General features: G+C 39.2%; 1 long non-coding RNA gene across 1 annotated transcript in view; it reads right to left on the bottom strand.

Annotated features, from left to right (window-relative positions):
* The window catches only part of LOC125615015, a 58,200-nt gene extending 40,129 nt beyond the window's left edge, over positions 1-18,071 (bottom strand). The window contains exon 1 of the long non-coding RNA XR_007345578.1: positions 17,970-18,071. This is a non-coding gene — a long non-coding RNA (uncharacterized LOC125615015). The remainder of the gene's footprint in view (positions 1-17,969) is intronic.
* Positions 18,072-18,385: the final 314 nt, after the last annotated feature.

The following is an 18,385-nucleotide window of genomic DNA, read 5'->3' as shown; positions in this document are numbered from 1 at the left end:
TTCTCTGTATATGCAAAGAGAACTCATACACTATTAATGGAAGACAAACATGGTAAAGCTACAGGACCGTGTAATTGCACAGTTTGGCTGGAGACCACCAGAATGTGACATCCTTCCTCTTTCATTTTCTAGCTGTGAAACTTTATTGTGTTTTCTATGCTGTCATTTCATCCTCACACAAGGAAAACAATAGTGCTCTTTAGTACTAACGAGATGAAACAATTTAGTATATGTGAAGAAATTAATATACAGCAGGGCATTTAGTAAGTGCTCAATAAATGTTAATACCTATAAAGCTATGAGTTCATGTCCATAATCTTTCATTTGGTAATTCCAACGTAGTGCCCTGAAGAAATGATCAGAGATGCACGTACAGATTTGTGCACTTGATTATAACAGCTTTAGTTGGAACAGCAGGGAACTAAAAATGACTCAAATCACAGATATATAGGGCTTGGTTTAATAAGTCAGGGCTCATTCAAAAGTTGATAATAGACAAACATAAGACGTGGATAAAAGCATGGGTAATGCTCACAGTAAGATGTTGATTTGAGAAAGTTCGTTGCAAAATTATACATGGATTTTAATTTAATTTTATTTTTAAAATATATTTACCGAAGTAAATATTTTTTTGCCAAAAATATTAAAAGTTCAGAATTAACTGCTAGCTATTTCTGGGTTTTGATGTTATGAATTTAACTTTCTTAATATTTTCCTATATTTTCCCCTAATTTTCAAATACATGTAAATAATTTTTATAATCTGGCAAAAATGTCACTTCAGTCATTGAACAACTTCACTCCATTGCTAAGTCCTCACCTCTGCTCTGACAGCTTGCTCGTTCAACTTTGCTGCTGATTGTCTGGACTGCTTTCCAGCCAGGCTGGGTGGTGCTGCAGGCTCGGTCATGGGCATCTGCCGTCAGCAGAGAGCAGCCCCGAGCAGAGCAGCTTGTTCAGGCTGCGGGTCGCTGCTGGAATTTTTTTGCAGTCTCTTATTAGTTAGCCTCCTTTCCATGAACTGATCTACTAAAAAATGACACTAAATATCATTTAATCACTGCACCTAAATCAACCTACTCTTCACCCACCATATATGGGAACTTCGGTGTTACAATTAAGACACAGTCCCTGCTGCCAGCCCCTGGCACACAAACAGGGGAGTCTTGCTCCAAATCCTATATGATGGTCTACCACGGCTCACAAAGATTCTTCGTCTTGTGGCAAGTAAATGTTGGTAGCACAAGGGTTGCCAGGCGTAGCAAGTAGAAATACTGAGTGGGACAAATATGGCATGAAACATATTTAAAAATGAATTACAAATGTATCTGAAGTTCAAGTGTAACGGGGCATCATGTATTGTTATCTGTCAACTCTAATCAATAATTGTTACCACCCCCGTGCTCCTTTCCTCACTCTCATTTTACTGATGAATAAACTGAGGTTCAATGAAATGTTTAAATATCTTTTTATTTTTTAGTTATAGATGGACATAATGTCTTCATTTCATTTATTTTTATGTGGTGCTGAGATTCAAACCCAGCGCCTCACGCGTGCTAGGCAAGCGCTCTGCCACTGAGCCACAACCCCAGCCCCCCCCCCATTGAAGTTTTTGTGACTTGCTATATTCTCATATCCAACCATCAGGGCCTGAATTAGAACCCGATCTCTTGAATTAGAACCTGATCTCTTGCTTTCAGTCTAATTGTACGTAAAGCCTGACTCATGTGGGGCTTCATTTGCTTTTATATTTGTGTCTGTTTTAACCAGTTCAAGGCAGTTGATTTTTTTTCTTTCTTTCTGGATGATGCCACTTCTGGTTAATAGTCCTCTGTGAATTAGCCAAGCACCCACAGGGTCCTGCAGAGTATCTGTAAGTGGGGATGATGAGTCAGGGAGAGCCCCATTACTAACTCAGTTCCAGTAGAAGAGCATCATGCCTCCCTGCTTCTGCAGAGAGAGCTCTTCCTGGCTGTGCACCCCAAGGGAGGGCAATGGTTCATATGCAAATCTACCTTTTAGTCTAAGCCCAACCCTGAGATGTATGGAGGGCAGGGATGCCCAGGGCTAATTGAGCAGAGCACTTACTCCAGCCCATCACCTCTCCTAGCTCAGCACAGTGCTTGATTTTTCATGTGTCAAGTGAATAAATGCTTCCTATTGAGGGGGGGCCCTGGTCCTTCAGTGGCCTTTCCCAGAGGCAGGGAGGAGAAGCATCTCTCCCAGGGCTCCAGGGTGAAGTGCTCCGTGAAGGAGCCTGACATGGCACTTGGAGTCTTCCTTCCGTGGAAGCCCTATTAGAATTCCAGACTGGATGCCAAAGAACTGAGTTTTAGGCAGTGTTTAAGCACACACTTCTTGATAGAGAACTCATCTTATTTTCTGTTGCTTTAACTGAATACCACAAAGCGGATCATTTAGAAAGAAAAAAAAAATCTATGTCTTCCAGTTCTGCAGGCTGGGAAGTCCAAGGTGCAGGACCACATCTGGTGAGGGATTTCTTGCTGATGGGACTTTGCAGAGTTCCAAGGCAAAGCAGGCATCGCATGGCAAGACAGAGGAAGCTTACAAGCTTAGGTCTCTCTTCTTATAAAGCCACCAATGCACTCATGGGTGTCCTACCCTCATGACCTCACCTAATCCTAACCACCTGCCACAGGCCAAACCTCCAAACACCATAGTCAGATTCATCTGTTTCCAACCTTTTGATACGTCACAATGGAGATTAAATTTCCACACAAGTTTTGATGAGGATGTTCAGACAATAGCATACTCTACCAGGCTCTAGGGCCATAAAAGAGAATATGACAGAGACCTTTGCTTCATTCAGTCCATGGCTGACAGACACATAATCATGAGCCACCAAACTTAACTGGTCCCAGGGTGAGTGAGTTAGCTTACTTATGCACAGAAATTGTCCCTTCCCTTTGGGACACTCATGAAGCAGGTTTGTTTTTGTTTTCTTTATCAATGACCTTAGTATTCAGGAGAGATGTAGAAATTTTGGAAGAAAAGGAACACCCCTGAAACTGTTTTGACTTTAAGCCTAGAACATTCCACACTTAGGTAGGCAGGACTATTCCATCTCTCTTTGTGTATTTATTACCATCCGTTTTGTGTATTGAAATCAACCCGAGAGGAACCTATTCTCTTTCTCTGCTTTTTCTCTATCATTTCTGGCTTAGCTGATAAGTGGACCCCAGATATTAGGGCAGGATCCATGGTGTGTCTAATCTACATGGACATCGGGAGAAGGTTCTTGTATTTTTCCAAGTCCTCTGCTGGTGATAGGGTTGGCTTCTTTTGCCAGACGCTTAGCTTCCTGGGTGGGGAAGAAGCATTTCATGATCATTTGGAGAGGCCTGAGTATGGAGGTTACAGACTTATACCCACCCTGGATGGCAGTTCAGGGCCCACTCACCCAGAAAGTTCTCTGGGGGTTTCAGACACCTGCTCTTCTGTCTTCCCTTCTCTGCCTTATCCTCCTTAACCTAGAGAAAGTGATTAAATGTCTGCCACACTTCAATAAACAGAGCAAGGATCTGCAGGCCCTGCTGCGCCTCGGGTGGTATTACAGGTTGAGTCTCCCTTATCTGAAATGCTCGGGAACAAGAAGTGTTTTTAAATTATTTTCAGATTTTGAAATATTTGCATAAACATCATGATCTATCCTAGGGCCGAGACCCAAATCTAAACACAAAATTCATTTATGTTTCATATATATCTTATACACACAGCCGAAAGGTAGTTTTAGACAATATTTTTTAGCGTGACTGCGTTTGGACTGCGACCTAGCACATGAGGTTAAGTGTGGAACTTTCCGCTTGTGGCATCGTGTCAGCATGAAAAAACGTTTTGGGTTTTGGAGAATTTTGCATTTCAGATTTTCAGATTAAGTTTGCTTAGCCTGTAACTCCTTAGAATTCAAGATCCAGCAGGCAAGGGGTGGTGCCTTCCAGAGCTGTGTAGTTTGCAACACACACAGAGGCGGGGTCAAAGCGATTTCACTGCTGGGATGCAAAGCAAGTGAGAGGAATTTGAAGATCACTGGTCATTAAGGCCCATCTGTCTGCCTGTGGTCTGAGTTGGTGAACAGCAACAGGAAAAAGTGTCCAGGCTCAGGAGGGGGGAGGATCAGGTTTTGCTCAAATTTCATAAGATAAGCTTTGAGAGATTCAGAAAACCACTGAATAATACCCTCAAACCAACAGAGAGCTTGGTGTTCATTAAAAAAGAGTTGATTCTGCTCCTATAAAAACAAACAGTTGCTCCAGGCTGGGTCTCTCTTATGTTATTTTTCAGTGCTGGGATACTGTGACTTTTTGAGCAAAGAATTATTTTAAGATCAGCCCAAGGAGGTGTGGCTAACCTCAGTTGCAAATGAACTTGAAATAATGGAGTCCTTGGAGGATTTATGTTTGGCACCTTGCAGTGCTTTAACCTGTTACACTTCATAAGCAATGTGGTCAGGTGTTAGTTGCATGTACCTCAAAAGTAGGTAGCCTGATGTGACTTGATCTCCTATTAAATGAACAAGTACATCCCTTCATGCACATGGCTACAAATCACACAGAAAATACCCACATTTCACTTCCATGAATCTAACCTGTGCTAATGTCCCTCTCTCCCATTCAGCGATTTAATGAGCACCTTAATGTATTTGTAACATTAGACACCACAAATACCAAGCAAGATAAGCTGTTGTTATCAACTCCAGAGAAGTTTATGAAAGGTGACAGACCCATAAACTGGGAGATGGGTCTTACAAATGCAATGTTGAAAACATGTCTGGGAACAATGGAACTTGGAGTGACTTATACATCCAGACAGATATGAATGCTCTTCCTTTACAAAGAGACACAACAGACACAATTCATAAAATATTTTTTTAAAAAATATTTGATACGTGAACAAACTCATAAGAAAAAAGAGGATATTTCCAGGTGCTCAAAAAGAAATTAATGAATTAGTTTTAATTAATATCCATGTTGTAAGAGTAACTAGAAAGCCCAGGTCTAAATGCAAACCTCAGGGGCCCCTGGTGAGATTCTAACACCAGGGTGGGAAAAGGAGGAACATCTTTCCACATTGGGGAGGCAAGACAGGTAGAACTAGAAGTCCTGCAGTCTCTGGAGGTGTTCTGTCCCAAAGAGACCATGCTTACAGACCCAGCAAGGCAGAGACAGAGCCTGCCTTTAGTGCATGCCTGTATGGGAGGAAAAACAAACAAAAAATACCTCCCATCAGAAGGTGAAACCCCTGACCAATGTTTGTAAATCATATTTGCATACGTATAAGTTTCTTGTGGCTGCTGTAACAAAAATATACCACAACATTTAGAGTCTTTAAGCAACACAAATCTATTCCCCGATAGTGTGGAAGGTTAGAAGTTTGAAACCAGCATCACAAAACTGAGATGGGGGTTGCGGCTGGGCCATACTCCCTCCAGAGGATCTAGGGAGCCTCAATTCTTAGCATCTAGTGGCTACTAGCCTTCCATAACTTGTGGCCACATCACCTCTGTCTCCTCCTCTGTCCTCACATTGGCATCTCGGTGTGTTTAGTCTCCCTCCATCTTCCTTTCATTAGGAGATGCGTGATGACATCTAGGGTGCAGCTAGACAATCCAGGTTAATCTCCCCATCTCAAAATTCTTATTTGAGCACAATCCCAAAATTATTTCTTGCTATGTAACATAACATTCACAGGTTCTAGGAACTAGGACATGGATATCTTTTAGGGGACATTATTCGGCCTATTGCACTGATTGCTATTTTAAGATACTAGTCAATACTTAAATTTAATATTTCAATACTTTTTGATAATAATGATTCTTTCGATAAATAAAATTCCAATATGGTGTATATATATCCAAATAACCTATATCCAAATAACTTTGTTTCAAATTGGAATTTCCCAGTGGTTAATGATGTTGAATACCTTTTCAGGTCACTGTTTCTCCCTTCTGTGTATTTCCTTTTGTAAAAAGGTCCATTCAAATATTTTGCCCATTTTTTATTTGTATTGCATGTTTACTTATTACTTAGGTTTTTAATTTATTTTGTTATTTTATTTTTGGTGCTGGGGATGGAACCCAGGGCCTTATCCATGCTAAGCACATATTCTACCCCTGAGCTACATCCCTAGCCCTAGTAGATTTTGAGAGTTCTTTATCTAGTTAGAATTAAAATAATTTTTCTGAGATGCTATTTAAAATATTTTCTTCAAGTCTATTGTTGGTCTTTTCATCATTTTATGTCTTTATCAAAGTAATTGTTTTATTTTCACGGATTCCAATATTAACTTTTTACAGATGATGGTTTTATTGTTGTATCCAAGAATTCTTCATCTAACCAAAGGTCATAAAGATTTTTTTTTCTATTTTCTTCTAAAACTTTTCTAGCTTACATTTAGATTTATGATGAATTTTCCATTAATTTTTGTGTAAGATCTGAGTTTTAGGTAAAGCTTTGTTTTCAACTGCCCTTTCTCCATTGAAATGGCTTCAGAGATTTGTCAAATTTTAATTTCTTCCATTGTTATAATGTGCCTATATTTTCTTCAACACGAAGGTATTGACAATTATAAATTTATAATAACAATTTTGAGATTAGATGTGATTCCTCCAACTTTACTTTTTCCAATATTGTTTGGTTATTCTACTTCCTTTGCCTTTGACTTTTTATCTAAACTTTAAAATCAGCTTGCCTAGCAGCTAAGATTTTTATCAGAATTGCATGAAATATATAGGTATCTATAATGGTTTGGATATGGGTTGTCCCCCCCCCCCCAGAGCTCCCATGTTAATTCAGGAATACTGTGTGGGGGGGTGACATGATTAGATTATGAGAGCTATAACCTGATCAGTCCATCCTCATTTAAGTGGACTAACTAGGTGGTAATAGTAGGTAGGTCAGGCATAGCTAGAGGAGGAGCGTCACTGGGGAGTGCCCGGGGAGGGTGCATCTTCTCTGCATCCCTTTCCCCCTGTTTCTCTTCCCATGAGTGGAGCAGTGGTCCTCTGCCACACCTTTCCACCATGATTTCTACCTCACGTTGGGTCCATAGCAAGGGATTAAAGCAAGAGCAACCAAAATATTAAATATCTGGATAAATATAATAGGTTATTCTTCTCGAGTTGTTGAAATATATTTGATGACTAAAACAAAATAATATATATTGCTGGATGGGGTATTCAAGGTATATGGATGTAATATATACAAGACAATTACAATATAAAGGTACTGAATTTATGACATTCCACCATAAAACTAGACAGAAAAAAGTTAATCATACCTGTATGTATGTATGAATATGTGTATATATACAGATATATAGAAAGACACATTTTAAAAAGATAGAGAATGGTAAGATAGAGTGAAAAATATACTAAATAAGTCAAAATATCAAGCATTATTTAATTTAAAAAAAGAATACAGAAAAATGAAACAATAAAATAACAGACCTAAATCCAAACATACAAAGAATTACACTAAATGTTAATTATTGAAATACATCAATTAAAAAATAGGAATTGTCAGAGTGCATGTTTTAAATGACTCAATGATGTATTATTCAGAAGAAACTCATTCTCAGTGTAATCATGTAAGTAAATTAAGCCTAATAGAAAAGATATGCCATGGAAACACTGGTCCAAAAAAAATTGAGGGTGGTTATGTTAGCAGACAAAATGGATTTTATTATTTATTGATTGATTTTTGCAGAACTAGAGATTGAAACCAAGGACTCTCTATCACTGAGCTCCATTCCTAGCTCTTTTTATTTTGAGACCGTGTCTTATTAAATTGCCCAGACTGGCCTTGAACTTGTAATCCTTCTGCCTCAGCCTCCCAAGTGTCTGGGATTACAGGCCGGTGCCACCGCACCTCACAGTTATAACTATCTTTAATGTGCATGAACCTAATGAGAGAGTTTTAAAAGACGTGAAACAAAAGCTGATAGATGTGAATAGAGAAATTTTTATAACTCTACAATTACATGTGGCTGTCCAGTGCTCCTCTCTCAGTAATACACAAAACTGACCAAAAATCAGCAAGGAGATAGGATTGAACACCATCAACCAACTGGATCTGGACAACTTTATGGGTATTCTACCTACAGCAGGAGAATATACATTCCCTTTAAAGTATATGGAAAAGTCGCCAAGGCAGAGCATCCCAAAGGCCACAAAACAAACACAAAAAATTTAAATTATGCAAAAGGCAGATCCATAATGTAAATAAGATAAAAATTGATAATGGAATAACAGGAAGATAAAAGAAAATCTCTAAACACTTGGAAATTCAACAACATCCTTCTAAGTATTTTATTAATCAAAGAGGAAGTCCCAGAGTAAGTTAGAGAATAGTTTCAATTAAACAAAAATGAACATGAAACGAATCAAATTTTGTGAGATGTAAAGTCGTGTGTAGAGGGAAATTTATATGCTAGATGCCTAGCATAGAAAAGATGCCCCACGTACATTATATAAACTTATACCTTAAGAAGAATAGCTTCAAAGCAAAAAATAAATTAAAAAAAAACCCAGAGAAACAATAGAAAAAAATAATTAAAGAAACTGAAAGCTGGCTCTTTAAAAAGGCCAATAATTTCAATAAATTGTCAGCAAGATTAACAGAGAAAAATAGAAGAGGAAACAATTACCAATATCAGGAATGAAACAGAGGGCATCACTACTGTCCCCCCTGACATTAACCAATGATAAAGGAACACTGTGAACAATTATATATGAATATTTTTGATAAGTTAGGTAAGTGGACAAATTCCTTGAAAAGCATACCTTACTTAAACTCATTCAAAATGTGACAGACAACTAGAACACCCCTATAATTTTTTTTTTTTTTAGTGCTGGTCAAGCATACTAGTCAAGCTGTTTACCACAGCCCAGGAACATCCTTGTAACTTTTAAGAAAATTAAGCCTGTAGTTAAAAGCTTGCTAAACATGTGGTGTATACACACACACACACACACACACACACACACACTGAAATATTACTCAGTAAAGAAGAATGACTTTATGACATTTGCCGGTAAATGAAGGGATTTGGAGAGAGTAATGCTAAGTAAAATAAACCGATCCCAAAAAACAAAAGGTCAAATGGTCTCTCTAATGTGTGGATGCTAACACAACAAGTGGAGAAAGGGGAGAAGAGAAGTTCAATGGATTAGACAAAGGGGAATGAAGGGAAGGAAGAGGGCATAGGAATAGGAAAGATAGTGGAATGAACAGGACACAATTTTCCTGTCATACCCATACATGAATATACCACAGAGAATCTCAACATCACTACATCCACAAGACTAGGATCCTAATTAGAATAACATATAATCAATGTTTGTATAACTATGTCAGAATGGACTACTGTCGTGTATAACTAAAAAAAAAAACAAATAAAAAAAATCTTGCGGTAATTACCTCTAGATAGGGAAGAGGGATGGGAGGGAAAGGGAGGGGGAAGGGGAAAAGTAAGGATGGTGGAAGGTGATGGTCATCATTATACAAAATCCATGCATGAAGATGTGAATTTGGTGTCAATGTACCTTATACACAAACAGAGATATGATAAATTGTGGCATAAAAGTGTATTAAGAATTGTAATGAAAAAAAAAAGAGAGAGCTCATATATAATGGCATAATTTGGCGTGAACATACTTTATACACAGAGTTATGAAAAACTGTGCTGTGAATGGATAATTAAGAATGTAATGCATTCCACTATTGTCATGTATGTAAGAAATCATTAAAAAAAAATCTTTGTGAAAAATTCTCCAGACTCATATGATCTCACTGGAAAATTCTATCAATCCTTCTTCAAAGTAGTAAAATCAATTCTACCATATCTTTTCCAAAAAATGTGAAAGAAGAGGAAACCCTTCTTAAATCAACATAAGTAGTCATCATTTCAGGATATAGGGGTGAATAGTATAGGTAGGAAGGAAGGAAGGGAGAATGGGAGGGTGATGGAGGGAGGGAAGAAGACTGAAAGGGAGGAGAGAAGGGAGGGAGAGGGAGGAAAAAGAGAGAGAGATGGAGGGAAGGAAAGAAAGAGTAAGGAGAAAGGAAGAAATAAAAGAGCTAAGCAAGAAGGGAAGGAGAGAGAGAAAGAAGAAAAACTGTAGTCTAATTTCCCTCACATGCCCTAATTTAAAAAAAAATGTATCCAACAATTTGTAAAACACACATACACACACACACAACTATGTAGTTATCTTAAGTCTATCATTTTTTTTAAAGAGAGAGAGAGAGAATTTTTTAATATTTATTTTTCAGTTTTCGGTGAACACAACATCTTTATTTTATTTTTAGGTGGAGCTGAGGATCGAACCCAGCACCCTGTGCATGCCAAGTGAGCGCGCTACCGCTTGAGCCACATCCCCAGCCCCTTAAGTCTATTTTAAGAGTCTATCTTATGTAAGTCCAGTTCAATATTCCAGAGTCCATTAATGTGATCCACCAAAAGAGCAGTCTCAAGAAGGAAAACCAAAACCACCTGATGATAGTGATGGATGCAGAAGCATCCTTTGACCAAATTCAACATCCACTCATGACATCAAGTCTCAGCAAACTAGGAAGAGAAGAGAACGTCCTCAATCTGTTCAAGAGCATCTAAAGATACCCCTATGACTGATGTCCTAATGAATGGTGTGAAACACTTGGGGCTTCCCCCAGAAGATTGGGGTCTCGCCACGGTGGTTCAGCATCCCACTGGGCACCCTGGTCAGCGCCGTGGGAAACAGGTAATGGGAAATGTGCACGTTGTACAGCTCAGACGGCAGAGAGACCTAAGGAGGACCAGCGGGACTACCAGCGAGGAGAGCATTCTAATGAAAGGAAAATAATGAGGCACATGGAAACAATCAGGCACAGGAGTGTGCTCCAGTGACTTTTCTTCTTGTGGAAGGAAAATTCACAGGGTACTCCATATTTAAGAAGATGTGAACACAAAGTAGTAGAAAGTGTAAGTCCTTTTCTGATACTTTTAAGAAAGGTAATACCATAGATTTCTCTGAAGGAAAAGAAATCTGAAGAGCAAAAAAGCATTTAAAAAGTTCCATAAATGATAAAGCAGGCAAAAAAAAATGCTCTTGTTTTTTAACCAGAATAAAGAACCAAAGGAAAGGGTTAAGATGTCTTATCATTGGAATCAAGAGAGAAGACGCTTACTTGTATCGAGGAGCTTAGATTTTTATATTTTTTGCTCTAAATCTTTTAAAGTGGGAAGCCATGGCAACCATAGTGTTATGCCTTGCTGTTTAAATAAACTTGAAAGTTCTATTTTTGATAGAAAAAATAATAAGTGAGAGTGAAATCATGCTTATCTATGTTTCTCATTTATATGTGCTCAGAGGATGCGCCACAGCGTTTTTGCCCCAGAGCTGTTGAATGTGGTGGTTCAGATCCTGTTTTCTTTTTTTTCAGATGGAATTCTGGACCCAGTGATGATCGTGTGACGTTGGATAAGTTACTTAACCACTTCGTGTTTCCGTTTCCAAAGTTGTAAAGTGCAAGGAAACCCTACTAAGGCCCACTATGCAGGTTGTTGGGGGAACTTAAAGAGGTTAAGTAACCAAGCAAGGACCAGGTTGGCCATCTTTGGCTTTCACGGTGATCTTCCACCTGACGAGATGTTAGCTGAGTTGAAGACACAGCATCTTGAAAGTGGATCCTTTTATCAGGGTGGTAAAGAAGCCATGGGTGATATTTCTTGCTCATAGGATGGTGCCTGAGTACTCAATGGAAGATAGAATGAAGAATACAGAGAAATTAGTATGTGCACACAGATTTGAAGGGCCACCACACACGGTCAGCTGGCTGAAGAGAGAACTTTACCTGCCACGTTATCCATAACCTCCTGATTCTGCTACTTTTCCATGGTGGGATATTGATCTAGGAGTTCAGATCCCAGGGCACTGATGAGGTCGGCCAACTTTACCGGGAGCCACAGTTTGATCATTCAGAGTTTTGAGAACAATTGAAGTATGCAAAAACAGAGCAGAATTGAAGCAACGCGTTGTCTTGGGATAGCTCAGAAGAAAGGACAAATAATCAGAGCAGTTAATAGGGGCACAGACCCCTACATGAAAGCCATCAGGTTTTTATTGCCCCTGTAAGGCAATGGCACCGTGGGTCTTTACTTCTCAGGATGACATCAGTCAAAAATGTAGTGATTAACATGTGACAGAATCGTTCATCACGAGGGTAAAAATGGAAATTAATTTTGGATTTGATTTATAGCCACCAAATTTATTATTAAGACCCCAGTTCTCATTCTAATGGAAGTTCCTCTTCACCTACATAAGATTTAAATGGAAATAACTGTCCTGAGCTTCAAGCCTGAAGCACATCTGAGTTGGTTAGAAGTCTAGGGTTCCGCAGAGTAGAACTGGCTTCACATCTGACCACAGTCGAATTAACAAGATTGAATTATAGCACAGGCATCTGCCAATTCTGCTGAATTCTTCTTGTGATATTATCTTCAGGCGGTTTCTAGGGATGATGAAGTTGATGATAAAAGTAATATAAAAAAAATAGCTACTCTTTATTGAGCTATTATTCTTATCAGAGAATGGTTCCCCAAATTTCCCTGAAAATAAGAATTTCTTAGCTGGGCTTCATCAATATACAGATTCCTGAGGTGGAACCTAAATCTACTCTATCACAATTCCCAACAGATAAGTTTGGGAAGTTTAGGCAGCACTGTGACAGGCTGGCTGTGTGCTAAAAGGGCTTCATCTCCATTACTAATTTGAGTTCCATAACAGTCATATGAAGTGAGTGCTATATTAATGCCTCATATAGATTGGAAGTCTAAGGATCAAGTGATTTGCTTATGCCAAAACCTTTGGACAGTGTTATCCTTAGGTGCATTCATAATGATTTGATGGGTCCAGGTACAGTGGCACATGCCTGTAATCCCAACAGCTCGGGAGGCTGAGGTAAGAGGATCGTGAATTCAAAGCCAGCCTCAGCTACTTAGTGAAGCCCTGTATCTACATTAAAAAAAAAAAAAAAGGCTGGGGATGTGGCTCAGTGATAAAGTGCCCCTGGGTTCAATCCTTAGTACAAAAAGAAAAAAAAAAAATCTGAAGTTGAAATTTCAAAAGATCCCCTAACAGGCTTAGGGGACTTCAGGAAAACTGAAATAAAATTCCCAGATTGCTTGGTGTTTCTATGTAAAGCAGAGAACATTCCAATTTGCCCCCTTATTGTAGCCTTCCTGGTTCCTAAAGGATTTAGACCTGTGCTTCTGCTTTCCGGTATCTCAAATTTCACTCTTTCCACTGTTGGTCTCTCTATTTGCTTCTTCCTCAATACCTTGAGTCATAAGACTAAGATTTCGGAGTTTGTGCTTTAGGAGAGGAGAAGAGACTCATAAATAAGACAGATTTGAAATAAGTGTCACTGAAGAGTTTCAAAGACAAAAAATAGTGCTGAGAAATATCAGAAAGGAACACTGGAATATTGGAGATGGTGTCGTATGGACCTATTCACGTGCACAAATTCTGTGATACTGGTAGGTTTTCTACTGGCAGAGGTGGAGTGAGGTCACCAAAAACAAAACCAAAAAAACTATGCTCTGTTTCTCTACTTTGCAAATTGGGCCTCTGTAAGTTAGACCAAGTAGGGGAAAATAAATCTTAGCCCCATGATGGTTTAGCAGTCTAAGTCATCTGTTTCAAAATAGGACAGAATTACAGCCATCTGGTAGTGATTTTCAAATCCAGACCCCTGCATAAGAAAGGGGTGAGAATTCACCAGATAGTCCATCTCTGATCCAGGGCACCAGGCTGCATTTCCCTCACCAGGGTGACACGGATGCTATGGAGCTTTGTGCTTTTATTTTTAATTTTGTTAGTAACCACAAGCCACACTGTTCCGGTATTTTGAATACAGCATTTATAAATTGAAAATAGAAGAAGGGTACAGAATGTGCAACATTTTCTGGTTCATTGTTCCATGTCCTTAAAAAACAGTTGAGAAGGGAAAATTCTACATTCTTCTAGGTGACGGCAATAATGGTATTCTCCCTGCAATTTACAATGAAGGGTAAAAACTAAGCTCTTGAGCCACCTCTTCCGTCTCGTTCACCTCTGATTCCACATGGGGTGACCCCAATGTTCTCATCACTTTTAATTAAGATGTGAATAGGCAGCCGTGTGCTGTTCACCACCTATCACAAGCTGAATGTGTCCCCGCAGAAGATAAGTTGAAGTCCTAATGTTTGAATATGACTTTAAATGGAGATAGGCTTCTTTGGGGGAGTTAATCAAGTAAAGATGTGGTTGTTAAAACGGACTCCAATCCCATGAGGAGGCACAAGCAGAGAGGGAAGGCAGTGTGGAGATAGACACAGAGTCTGGACCCATGTGTCTACAAGCCAAGGATCACCCAAGATTGCTGGCCATCATCAGAAGCCAGAGAAAGGCCTGGATCAGGCTCTCCATCCCAAAGAACCAACGCTGCTGACATTCTGCTTTCAGACTTCTGGCCTCCAGACTGAGAAAGAATAAATATCCCTTGTCTAAAAGCCATCCAGTTTGCCATAGGTACTACATCATAACATCCCGAGGAAACAAATATATCACCTGTCCCCCAAAGAATTCTGGGTGATATAAAAATCAAACAAAAACACTTAATCTGACAACTGCTATAAATATGAAAGATATTGTCCCATGAAAGATAGTAGGTGTCATGGGGCGGGGATAACACTTTTGATGGGAAAAGAGAAAGATTTATCATGGAGAAGTTTGGTTGTCTTCAGAAGGAGCTTAAGAGATGGTTTTATCCATAGTGGGCAAACAGTTTTTATTTTTATTTTTAAAGTATTCTTTAATGTGGGCCCATCTTTCCCGTCCATTTAGAGGTCATCTCCGGAGTATTAGAAGATAAAGATGCCACTCAAAGGAAGGATTCTAGGTCTCGAAAAGATTGGAGTGTACCCCTCAACTCTTGGCTCACATTTTGTTGTTATACGAGAAATCGATTTTAATTGCATTCAATCACTGAGATGTTCAATATAAACAGATGGGAGTACTGGGTTACAGCAATTACCCTATTATCATTATTACCCTGTCCTAATAAATACTAATGCTCTAAAGCCTAAGCCCACTCCTAACTTAACTCAAACCAAACCAGAAGAATATGCAATGAAGATAACATGTAGCCTTCAAAAGTCAAAATATTCACTCTATGGCCTTTTTCAAAAAAAAGTCTGCCAACTCTTGGCCTAGGCCAGGGATTGATTGATTGGTTGCTTGATTGATTGATTGAGGGTTGATTGATTAAATTTATGGTGCTAGATCACAAAGCCTAGGGCCTTGTGCGTGCTAAGCACACACCCTACTACTGAGCTACATCATCATCATCATCGTCATCATCATCATCATCATCATTTAATGTGGATACATTTAATTTTGTAAAAAAAAAAGATATAAAATCAAATAGAAAAACAAAGCTGCTTTTCTAAGGAAGAAGATGCCATACTCTTGAGTTTCCCCACTTGACCAACTTAGTACCCCCTAACCTGGCAGAGCCCCAGGATTTCAAAATACTCATTACAGTGATATTGGCAACAACCAGTTGAGTACTTACTTACAGTGTTTCACAATAGTGCTAAGCAGGTTCCATACACTCTTGGATTTAATCTTTAAAATAATCATATGAGAGATGTACTATTATTACTATTATTATCTCCATTTTTTCATACAAGGTAATGAGAGCTAAGAGAGATTAAATAAAATTAAATAATATGGATCATAGCAGATACAGAGTTCATATTGATGTCCCTCTGGCTCCTGTGTCCCTAACTATGTCACATGAATCTACCAGGATGAAGGTATTCTTTATCTGATCTGCCTCTTCATTGAAGATCCTATGGTCCAGAGAGGTGAGGAATATGTCTAGTGCTACAGGCTTGTTGGTCATTGACTGGGTCTGGAATCCTGGTCTCCCAGCTTCGGATGTGATGCCCTTTCTTCAAGCCCACTTGGGTGCATCCTTCCTGGCTCACTGTGGGTTGAGAGGTGCATTGAACAGATTGGCTCTGGGGTCAAAAGGATGGGGTTGAGGTCCCTGCAGTCACATGCTCGTGTCCATCAGTTTGATAGGCTAGAGAATGAGATTTATGTAGCATGGAGATTGGTGGACCATTGTTTCTCCCTCAGTGTCCCAAGGTGGCCTCACTTGAGTTGTGCATGTTCTCTTCTCCCAACAGTTTGTCCTGGTCAACCAGGCACGGTCCACACTGGCCTGACCACCCTTACTTAACTTTGTTTCTCCTCCTTCCCTTGCATCTTCTCTTTTGGGCCCTGGATCGGAATTATGGATCTGTCGTCCTGTTCAGACCTGCCTTGGCTGAGTTGGCCAGTTCCTTCTTAATCTACCCCTCAGGATCATCCTATCCAGAATTTATCAGAAGTTTGCATTTCTGGGCCATTTAGCCCAGCCTCATCTCTGGGACCAGTAGCTCCTTCTTTACCCATGAAAGGTTACATGTGATATAGTCACCTTCTTCTTAGCCTGTGGTACACTGTGTGTATCATCCACACCAACATAATCATGGAAGTATGGATCTGTCATCCTGTTCAGACCTGTTCACCAATGGCTTTACATCTCCATGACTAAGCCAAATTGGAACTCCACAGAGAAATTAAGTAAAGTTATAGAAGAAAAAGGAAAGTTGCATTTCTTACACAGCTGAATTTGGGGTCCATGTGTACTCATACATTCACTATCTGTCATCTTTACAAAGACACTGTAAAGTCATTTTTTATTATCGCTATGTCATAGTATATGATTTCAGAGCAGAAATGGCTTTAAGAATTATAAGGTTAGAGTAGTGGTGATAATCACAGAATTCATTCATCTAGCACTTGATATACATATGACGTTATGATATACATACGACACTATGATACACATGCTATTATAATCCTCATTTTACAGATGGGGAAACCGAGGGATAAAAAGTTAAGCAATATGTTAAAGGACACTGAACTGAGAAATAAGGACCTGACTTTGAATTTTTGTATAAAGATAGCAGTCACCTCTGTAGGCCGAGATTTCTTCTTGGTGCTCTCTGTGTGTGGTAAGAAATTCTCATGTGCTATATACCCATATGTTTTCTCTGGTACTCATGTATCTTACCCCCATTAGGCAGCGAGGCCTTCTGCAAAGCTTCAGAGAAGGGAAAACCAGTGAGACAAAGATAACAGAGGAGTCATATTTTTGGCTTCTATGTTCCAAATCCCAGGTTCTGGTCATAAACCAAAGATTTGAAAGATAAGATGAGAAGCTGGAAACTGTTTTCTCCAGATCAGACAAGACTCTTCAATTTGAGAAAAAATAGAGCCAAAGAAGCCAAGAAACCTAGCATAATGGCAAAGTCCCCTGAAAGAAGTCCTGAGCTATTAGCACCTGCCTTATAGCCAAGCTATCCCAGGTGGGGACCACAGGAAATATCAGAGAGCCAGAAAAGTGGGGAATCAGATGGGTCCTGCGTCCCCCAGGGGTTTAGATGAGGACATCCTAACTGGAAAAAAGATTATATCTCCGTGACTAAGCCAAATTGGAACTCCACAGAGAAATTAAGTAAAGTTATAGAAAAATAAGGAAAGTTGCATTTCTTACACAACTGAATTTGGGGTCCACGTGTACTCACACATTCACTACCTGTCGTCTGTAGAGTCATTTTTTTTTATTATCCCTATGTCATAGTGTTTGACTATACAGGGGAAAAATTATTTGCCCAGGGGATACAGCTAGTAAGGAGAAGAAAAAGTACCTTAGGAGACAAGTGGAAAATAAACAAAGAAGAAAAAAAGAAAAGGAGGAGGAGGAGGAAGAGACAAAGTGTATAAGGCACAGCCCCAGAGTCACAGTCACCCGCATGGGGAGCATTATTCTTCATCCTCCAATATAAGTGAGCATTTTGTCAGTTGATACTTACATTTTATTTGGTGGAACAGTCATTTTCTTGACCTCTTTTTTCCTGAAGCTCTTGCTTGGGACTGGACATTGTGAAAATGTAGTCAGGCTCCACCAAGGAGTTATTCAACTGTGTGGTTGGGGATTTAAAAAAAAAAAATGCATGTGAATCAGAGTTATATCATGGAAATTATGCTTTGTGACAAATATGTTATGAATGGCTGCTCATAAAACCATGCCAGTATGTATGCTATCACAGCATTCAATTATTTTAACCTGCTGTGAACTTGCTTGTGATAAATCATGGGAAAACCAAAGAGAACTATCTTTAGTCACCGCACCGTTTCACTGGCTCGAGTCATTCACGGCTCTAAAAATACAATTTATATCATCGGATTCCTGAAATTCTTTCAGTGCTTACATTCTGATTTAAGTGGC

The sequence above is a fragment of the Marmota marmota genome, unplaced genomic scaffold (genome assembly GCF_001458135.2).
Source record: "Marmota marmota marmota unplaced genomic scaffold, marMar, whole genome shotgun sequence".
Taxonomy (NCBI): Eukaryota; Metazoa; Chordata; class Mammalia; order Rodentia; family Sciuridae; genus Marmota; species Marmota marmota.
This window is presented reverse-complemented; position numbering and strand designations above follow the sequence as displayed.